This window comes from Rhinolophus ferrumequinum, chromosome 8 (genome assembly GCF_004115265.2).
Source record: "Rhinolophus ferrumequinum isolate MPI-CBG mRhiFer1 chromosome 8, mRhiFer1_v1.p, whole genome shotgun sequence".
Classification (NCBI taxonomy): domain Eukaryota; kingdom Metazoa; phylum Chordata; class Mammalia; order Chiroptera; family Rhinolophidae; genus Rhinolophus; species Rhinolophus ferrumequinum.
In genome coordinates, this window is record NC_046291.1 from 72,137,619 (window position 1) to 72,147,504 (window position 9,886).

The 9,886-nt window shown below is 36.6% G+C and overlaps 1 pseudogene; it reads right to left on the reverse strand.

Moving 5' to 3' along the window:
- Positions 1-8,269: 8,269 nt before the first annotated feature.
- LOC117026380 (uncharacterized) lies at positions 8,270-8,430 on the reverse strand (annotated as a pseudogene).
- Between the last annotated feature and the right edge of the window lie 1,456 nt (positions 8,431-9,886).

Sequence of the window (9,886 nt, forward strand, 5' to 3'; positions counted from 1 at the left end):
CTGTTTAATTTTCTTACATGTCATCAGTTTTCTCACTGCCAATGCTTACTAGGTTTGATTCATAGCAATTATTTCATAAATAATGTTATTAAATAGTTTCCAGTTTTGAATTTCTTGGTTCCAGAGGGATGGATTACTGGCTACTCAAAATACAGTCAATAGAACGGCAGCATCAGCGTCATGTAGGAGGTGGTTAGAGATGCAAAACTGTGCTGACACCCCAGGCCTCCTGAGTCAGAATGTCCTTTACAACAAGGTTCCCAAATGGTCAGAGTGCACTGCACAGTTCGAGAAGAACTGGACTACAGACAGCTTTGGAGATCCTTTCCTGTTTAGAACTCTGTATTCTCTTGTTCTTTGCTTCTTCACTGGAGCCTCACTCTGGCTCCTGCAGGGTCGTTTGATATTTCCAGAAACTGTTGTCTCTTGATGAAGTCTGATATCTTGAATTTTGTGAAATAGCAGGTGAGGCTGTCCTTATTCAACTGAGGTTCTTCATGACAATATGAAAAGTTAAAAGGTCTATAATATATTCATTTCATAGTCACATAAAGAAAACTAACACTGGGATTATCCAAATATTATGTTGCATAGGACCCCAAGGGTTTGTGTTAGGTATAACTTAGAAATTCTTTGTTTTGCATCTGCTTCATTGCTGTTTTCTCTCTCACTGACATATAATTTACAAAATCACCCATTCTACCCTTTATGATGTGAAGAGTAAATCAAAAGCAGGAGAGAAGAGCAAACATCCCCTGAAGACTTGGAATTCCAAATAGAAGAGGAAGCAAAAATATTGGAAGGGACAAATCTAGGGATGCATACACCTTTCATTCTTACTGCTTTTTACCCAAGAGCATTTGACGCCATTTAAAGTGGGCACTATGACTGCCAGGTTTTTGCTTGTTTAATTGACTTTTATTGCTTTGCTTCACATTTTTAAAATATTTGCAACCCAAGAAGAGCGAGTGTAATTCTGGGCACTAATGCAAGAGTGTCAAGATCTTTAGAAAACAGTCTCTTCGAAATGGTAGATTAAGTGCCTTTTCTGGATCTTAGTATTTCATCTGGCACTTTTATTTATATCATTACTATACGAACAATGACTCTGGACTTGCTTAAACCTGAAAAACTGTCTTTTGTCAAAATTGTTGCTTATGTTTCTAGAGTATCAACAGAAACCCAATTGTAGATTATCTTGAAATATCCAACATGGCTGGCGTTCCTACTTTATTGGTATCATTTGTTTTCAACAAAGAAGCAGAATCTCCTCTTATTGGATTAACATGTTGTCTTGAAAAGTAAAAGCAAATTATACTGAGCATGAAGTTTCAAACCTGAGTGCAAAAAACATCTGAACACGGGGTGTTCATCTTTCTAACAAGCTTAGCAGATGGATGGGAAGTGATGTTTGCTGTTTATTTCCTCAACATATCAATATGTGAGGATGTGGTGCAAAATATGGTTTTCCTGCAAATGAGCAAAACCATGCCAGAAGAGTACAAGCAGCATAGTTTGCAATCTGAAAGAACTTTGGAAACTGGAGGGGTACTATTGACTTAAAATCTGCCCAAATGCTTTTTACTCATCAAAATCTTAGAATGGTTGTGATCCGGGTTGAAATGATTCAATTGTTTCTGCTACTCATCTAACTATTTCAAGAGCTCTTAAAAGGTTCTTTCAGGCAAGAAACACAAGGACAACTGAAAGCTATCTGCATTCCTGGCCTTTGAATTAAAAAAAAAAGAAAAAAGAAAAAGAAAGAAACTGTAAATCTAAGCCGCCAAAAGATGCATTGCGTGTCAAGTAATTTTTCCAGACTTTCAGCATGTGTTTTTGTGACCAGTGACCTTTCTTTGGTTGTCAGTCAGTTAAGAGTTAGGCCACAGTCATGGTTTAATAGTCAATTGGCGTTTTTTGAAAATAGTTCTGGAATTAGTCATAGCTGCGATGTAATGATTTTTGCAGGAATATCACACTGATAAAGAGGACCTATCAGGAAAGAGGAAGTAGCTAAACAGTATATAAAACCCTGAGAATTATCTACTTTTTGGGGGATAACTAAAACTTTCTTGGCTTTTTTTTTTTGTTGAATTCTTGGTGCTATACCAAAACCTTTATGCTTCCTTTGTTAATTATTGTTTCTCAATGGATCCTGCTCTTATGATATTGATCATGGGTTGCCTGCATTTCCTGGAAAATTACAAAAATTCCTCCAAGCTAAGTGAAAGTTAGCTTATGATCCCAAGGAGGATAATGAAGTGACTTATATGTCAAAAGCTTCATGTTCCTGTAGGTCAAGTTTAGACATTTATAGTTACCATCCTGATACTAGTGACCTAGAAAGTTTTAATTCATGCATAGGGCTAGGAAAACCAGGTGCTTATTCTTGGTTGCAGGTTTCCATCGTCTTAATCCCTCTGGGATAGAAGAGGGACTATTCTAAGTTACTTACACACGAGGAGAAATGTTTTTTCCTCAGATCTTGGGTTGAGAGAAACACCTTTAGACTGAAAGGTAGCATTGTGAAACTTTGCGCCAAGAACGTGTGTTGGGCTTAAGCTGATTTTCTGGGAAGCCTGACCCTGAGGCTGAAGAGAGGGCCCAGTGGTTCCAGGCCCAGGGTGATTCCCCACTTGCTAAATAGCAGACAGAAGATTCTTTGATTTCTCAAAGAGAATTTATAGGATCATGTTATACTATTGGAGTGGATGAAGCAGAGACATCTAGTCTTTGGAAGGGCTTAAATATCTCCCCAAAATTTACTTTGTGGCTTCTAGTCTCCCTACTCTGTTGAACTGTCTTATGTAAAAGCACTGAATTTTACAAACATATTCTGCAAAGCGAATAGTTTGGCATCTTCTGCTTCTGACCCAGAGGTACATACAGATGAACCAATTGTAGTTTTCAACATCATAACATCAAAAGGAAAAGAGTAAAGGATGTCATGGGGCACAAGGTAGGGAAGTGAGCACTGGGAAGGGGTGGAGGGTCTATTTAAGTTTCAATTGTCTTCCTTTTCCTCTGTGTGTCTCCCATGCCCTGAGGTCAAAAGGGCCAGCTTCACTGTTGCCATCATCCTGTCCCCGTCCTTGTTTCTGATTTCTGTTGGGAGACACCACTTGGTTGGGTGACTCATTTGTATTTCCTTTTCTAGATTTCTGATCTGCTCAACCCTCGGTTCACTGTGTGTTCTTAATTTCACTAAGTCCCTGTTCTGGCTCCATGTAACCCTCAATGATTGCCCTTGGCCCGCCTCTCAGGAAAGAGGGATTTGGACACTATCTATGTCATCAGCTGGTTGGATGAATCCATGAGATGGTACATGAAGAAGTTCCATTCCAGTGAATGGGTGAGGGTCCTCACAGACGAGATGGCAGTGCAGGGAATGTTACTCTTTCCGCAATCAAAATGCCTCCTCCATCAATGGCTACTTCAGAACAACACAACTGGTCAACTGTGCTAAAACAACCACCACAACAGTAACAGCAACAGAAAAATAGCCTTAAGTTAAAAATTCCGTAATCTCCTCTGCCTTTTGGACTTCATGAAGATTAGATCAGGTAGGCACATATTAGGAAGTTCAAAACTGTGAGTTTCTTTCTCCTTCTCTTAGAGAGAAACTCTCCAAAAATACTTTTCAGCCCCTCAGATCATGGCTGGCGTATGTAGAAGTCAAGTTCAGAGAACAAGCCCTTCAATGGCATTTACCTGGCTCCTGGTGGAAATGGTTTTTCCTTTTGTGATCAGAGGAGGAGAAAACCTGAAGGGGATGCTGTGAAATTCTATGTAATTATTTTAACGGTATTCTTCATAGATGGTTGGTGATACTCATATTAAATTTCTGTCTAACAGTATAGTTACTGTTGGCAATATTAATATGAATTCCTTAATATTAAGCTTTAATTTCATTTTACAGCTAAATAGTACTGTTAGATATTTGATTTCTTCTCTAAAATGGAGGATTTCTACCAGCCCTTAGACAAGTGGATGTAAGTAGACAGAACACTGGTCCAGGATTCTTAGCTCTGCCAGATATGGTCTCTAGGACCTAGTCAGAAGACTCTCTGGATGCCAGTTTTTGTAGCCAACAATACTACAAGCTCTAGGTAACTTGGAGTGTAGTGAAGATCAAGAGGGAAGGTAGAAATAAGCCTGATGGAGAACGAAAATAGTTTGATGGAGAAAATCTGTCAACTTTTTAAATTGTCTTTCATTATAGGTTCCATGTTTTGAATCATTCTGGTCTTTCAAACTAACTTCTTTATTTAAAGTGTTAATTGATTTCTTTATTCTTTTGGATCATCAAAGAACTATATAATTGATGTTCCGAGCACCCTGAGATATAAATTACATATTTACTTTCTCTAAAGCAGAATAGTTAACAAAACATTCAACCACAAGTATCTTAAAAAAAAAGTTAATTTATTTTGCTAAAATTAACTGTTAGTGCTTTGCTTTTGTAATATTCAAAATATGAAAAATAGTTTCCCAAACTTTATTACTAGGTTTGCAGATATTTTAGCATGTGAGAACTTCTGACCGACTGATAAGCACTGGGCTAAGGTTGGTAATTTTTAATATCTCTATATATTTATCCATATATATATATTTATCCATATATGTGTGTGTGTGTGTGTGTGTATATATATATATATATATATATACACACACACACACACATATATAAATAATATATATTCACATATGTATGTTTTGGTAGAGTACAAATTTCTTTCTTAAAAGAACTCATACAATGAAACCTCCATATGTAAAGTAGCTAAAGATATTGCTGGTTTGGTTGAAGAGAACTCTCCCTTTGCCATTTAATGGCTTCTAAGGTGCCTCAAGAAAACTCTTGGGTCAAAGGAACAGAGTTTGAGATCCACTGGGCTAGGAGGTAAAAGGCGAAGAAGGGCTTTGTGACAGTTCCTTTGAAACAGTATTCTCAGTCCTCCTGTCCTGTGTAGATAGTAGGTAACTGGGCCAGAAGGAAGTGGGTCAAAAGATAAAGAGAGTTTCTCTTTGCTTATCCATTCGTGAGTCATTCGCAAGTTACTCAGCAGAGATTTTGACTCCTTCTTCCTTATCTCATTTGTCTATAGATGTAGAGGATTCTAGTTTGTGATCATACTTGAGAAGCTGGCACTAGATCATTGTATGGAGAAACTTAAAATGCACTCATTTGCTGAGTTCTATATTTCAAGGACTCGTGGAATTAAGAAATTGGGCTTCCCAGTGTTTTACTTTGCCAAAAAAGAATAGTTCAAACAACAGCCACTAAAGGATATTTCAAAAAGCTTTGCCACTTTGTAAAAGGCAGGACATTTTAACAACAAGGCATTAGAATGACCATAACCTCAGAATTGTTCAGAAGTTAACATTGATAATTATTTGAGAAAAGGGAAAAACACTTTTGCTTGGGGAATAAGACTTGGGATTCAGTCCCAGCTCTGCCGAGTATTACCGATGCGACATTGGCCAATATAATTAATCTTTCTGAGCCTCGTCTATAAAATGTAAATGAAAACCTGTACCCCGCATAGTTTCCAGAATGCAGCCAATAGAGTCACATTCCTGTGGTCTGCATTGCACAGTACATGCTCAGAACATATCCAGTCCCTCCCTCCTGCACTCCTTTCTTTCCATTTCCTTTTACTTATATCAAAGGATTGTTTTGATGATCAAGTAAAAAAATAACAAGAAAATGCTTGGTAAACTATAAAGCACTATTTAAACATAAGGTGCTTTGCTTTAAACACACATTTTCCTTCTTTATAAAATATATGGGTAAGTGTTACAATAACCACTTATAAACCTAGTGCCTTTGTCCAATTCCTGGAGGGCTCACATGGCCTTTTGGATGAAACAGCATATAAAATATAGATGTTATTTTAAAATACTGTTCATATAGTGCATATAGTGTTTCTTTTGCATGTTTTTTAAACAAAGAACATTAACCAGTCAACTCACAGATTTTCCTGCATGATAAACTCTATAAGGTACAGTTATAAAGTCCATTGGAGTTGTAAAGCGTTTGGAGTTATATTGCATTAAGTGCTATTGCTTTCAATCTCACCGAGCTGTTAAGGTGTTTTATAATGGGATGTAAATATTTATGGTCTGTTTGAGAATAACCAAAGAAAAGTGCTTTTCATTATTTCACTTCATATCCTATTAGCCAGACGTATCTTTTAGTGTTTCAACTCTTACATAGCTTGGAAAGTGATGCACAAAAGTCAACTTTTGTGCAATATGTGGTTGGGAAGGAATTTGGCTACTTTTGTTACTGTGTCAAATTGCCCAGGAGTTGCTTTGCCTGACAGCATGCCATAAGCACATCCTACATTTTCTCTATATTCTGCTGGCATCAAGTAGAGCCCTAAGAATTCTTCTGTAGGTCTTCTGCGTGATAAATAATAATAATAATTGTCCACAGTTAACAAAACACTCTTAACTTTCTTCAGGAAAAGCTGGTAGTATCACACTCTAAACCTGGTTTGGATACCTCTCAGGTATGGTTTTCTGTTGAGAAAAAATATTTCTGCTTTTAATTCTTTTCCCTTTAAAAAATAAAGCTGAATAATAATTACATGTGTTTCTTTAACAATTAAATTCTGCTTTTAGAAAGCAATCTTGGATCTGAAGTTTTTGTATACGTCTCTGTTGTAACAATTGGAGGTAGTTAATTGAAATGAATTTAAGCTATTGTCTATCATTGAAAGGTATAGGAAAGTCTCGAAGACATGGTTTTTTCTTGAGGAAAGAAGAAAAGCTGATGCTGTTTTCATGATCACATACTGCACTTGGTATAGAAAACTGGAAAGGTTAAATATTCAAAAATAGCAATTTAAAACCACTTTGTTCTTGAATCTGTCACTACAGTGGTTGTCAGATAAGTTTAAATCCTGGTAATTGGTTTATGCCAAGGACAGAGGACAGTCATTTCAAAGCTTTCCTGTTCACAGACTATTAAATTGCCAGTAATAACAATTACAACAAAGTGACACATAATTTAGAAAGAATGCAATGCATGCTTTTAATCAGAATGAAGACAACAACAAACCCTACGAATGACAAGTATGGCAATGTGGAGAGTGTTGAATCCAACAATGGTCACAAATAAAAAGCAACTACTTGACGAGGACCACTACGGATGATCTGTTTGCCCCTCAATAACTCCCCTCAATAAGAAAGATAGTCTCATTGGAAATATGGTTACAAATGTAAATCACTGATTTCTTGCAAGACCATGACGGCTCTGTAATAAATATCGAATCAGTCCATTTTAGATCTATGAAAGGATTCTTTCAGATATGAAGACTCCAGAGCAGCTGTGAAGCTGTCTTTATTTAAATCCTTTGAAATTGAAAGCGATGATCTTAGACCACCAAGAATTGCAAGACATGCCAACTGATGTTTATAACAACTTAGCCTTCCTGTTCTTCATATCTGATTTTATTAAATGTCTGTCAAGGAGTATATTTAACTTTGATGTTTCCAACAGGAATTCATTGTCTTTAACTTTTATTTTATGTTTTAACAGGCAGATAATGAAAAGAATTATTTGCATGTTGAATTTATACCTCAGGCTATCTCTACAAAGGAAAGAGGTCTGAAGTTATTATTGTGGTGTGATTTTCCTTCTTAATAATAAATTCCATCAAAAAAGGTAAAGATGTCATAAAAAGGAGGTTGCAAAGGAATTTTCAACATAGTTTTGATGGACAGATGAAAGCATTTATTATTATTTATAAAAGAAGATCCATTTAAAATGAACCCCATTCTCAGTGTAAGGTAGTTAAGAACTTAAAAGGAAAACAGGGCCATTTTAATGTAATTTAGATGTTAGAGACTATATGAAGAAATTCCTTCATTTGCAACCCAGCAGAAAAGGCATGGCACACCCCAAAGGAAATTTTAGTAGAAATTAAGAGGTAGTAAAGCTGATTAAAAACAGATAACACTTTATTTGCTTAGAAATAGCAAACTACAAAAATAAGGTCAATAAAGTTTCATTGCAAAAATTTATTGTTTTTAATTTACTGTCAACACATTTTTTTAGAGTTAAATTACTTAATTTGAACTCTATTCATTAATTTAATAAAAGTGGGATTAATAAAATAAATTTGTTGTTTTTTAAACCATGAATTAAACTCTGAAATTGGGTGGTCCTTTCTGCCAATTTGGAAATAGTCCAACTTCAGCATGTAAACTCTCATTAAGTATATTTAATGCAAAGTTCCTAGCAATGTCTTGTCCAGTTGAAAAACAATTTCCCTAACATCAACAATGAAAAAACTCAATGAGGAATTTCCATGGTAACTTCTCTCACTTATCATGCCACTTTTTAAACCATTTTCCACTTCTGAATTATTCTCACTTTGGACCATTCTACACTTGATCTTAGCCAAAAGGCCGAGAAGCGATGGACCATTCTATAATGTAAACATTTTATTTTCCACTTATTTTTTTTAAACAACTATAATGGGGTATAATTTGAGTACTGTAAAATTTACCCATACAATTCAATAATTTTAAATAAATTTAGAAAGTTGTGCAGCCATCACCACAATCCAATTTTAGAACTCTATTCATGTTTACATTGCTTTAACATTTCTGTTTTTTAAGTATGTTTATTACCTGCTGTGTATGAGATAAGAAGGGTTTCCATAACTGGATAAAGGAAGAGGGGAAATGATGTTATAGGCAAAAGGGTAAGAATTCATTTAGTTTATTCATTCATCCATCTATTCATTTAACAGTTTCTGTGTCCTTAATATGAGCGAGACATGGGAGTGAGTACTTATAATAGAAAGATTTTTCAGGCATACTCTGGTGGGTGGGCAAACATTTTAGCCTTAGTACCACATGAACTTGAGAGGTACTATCATAGGGGTAGCAAGAGGACATAATAGGACCATATAGGAGAAGCCTAAACACAAATAGATCAGGGTGCTTGCTGGAGGAGGGGCATTTTGAAGGATGGGTACACAGAGACGGGCAAGAAGAGTGATAGTGCTAGAGTATGAGTGCTTATGTCCTCACAGCTCTAAGCTGATTGGTTTAGGGCATTCACCATGCATATGATAGCCTGGAATCTAGGGCAGGCAAGGTGAGAGGAGAGGTGAGGCTGGGGAAGGAAACAGGAACCAGATCCCAATGGAGCTGTGAGAACAGGCTCACAATATGCCTTTGCAGGTAAAGACATTCAGATTATTTACATATTAAGTTTTCCTGGTGATGAGGATATGAAACCCATTGTACGTTGTGACATTTGGCTTTTTGGATGTAAGGGTCCAAAGATAATTGGGATTTTATGGGAGAAACTAGGGTTCTCATTCTGTCTTTCAAGATCAATATGTGCCTGTCTATTAATCTGACTTCCAAATAATTTACATCTATCATATTTCAAAGTTTCTGTCTCGGGGAGACAGAGAGTGGGGAATGGTGGGAAGATACTGATAACATTTGCTAGTAAGTTGGATATGGAGAGAATTTCTAGCACTGTTTTATATTTTCAGTATTTAAGTTGACCCTGGTTGTTATTCCAGAATTTACTCCCCAAAATCAAGGTTTTGAGGAGGCTGAGGAAGGGGGGCCCTGTGTGGACTCTAAAGCGACCAGAACAACACCCTGCTTAATGTGGGCTACATATTCTCTGGGCATTGAAATTGCAGATCTAACATGTGTGCTTCTCTGTATCTCTCACAGCCAGCAAGTCCCAGTATGTATGGTTTCCGCTGACTGTGGATAATTAGGATGTCTGCTTCACGCACTGACCCCCAGGGAGGAGGGCTGCCGTAATCCATTGCTATGGATTGTTCTGCTCGTGTAACATGATGGTCAATTACTGCCCATCCTGTTAAGCAGACTGTTGTTTCAA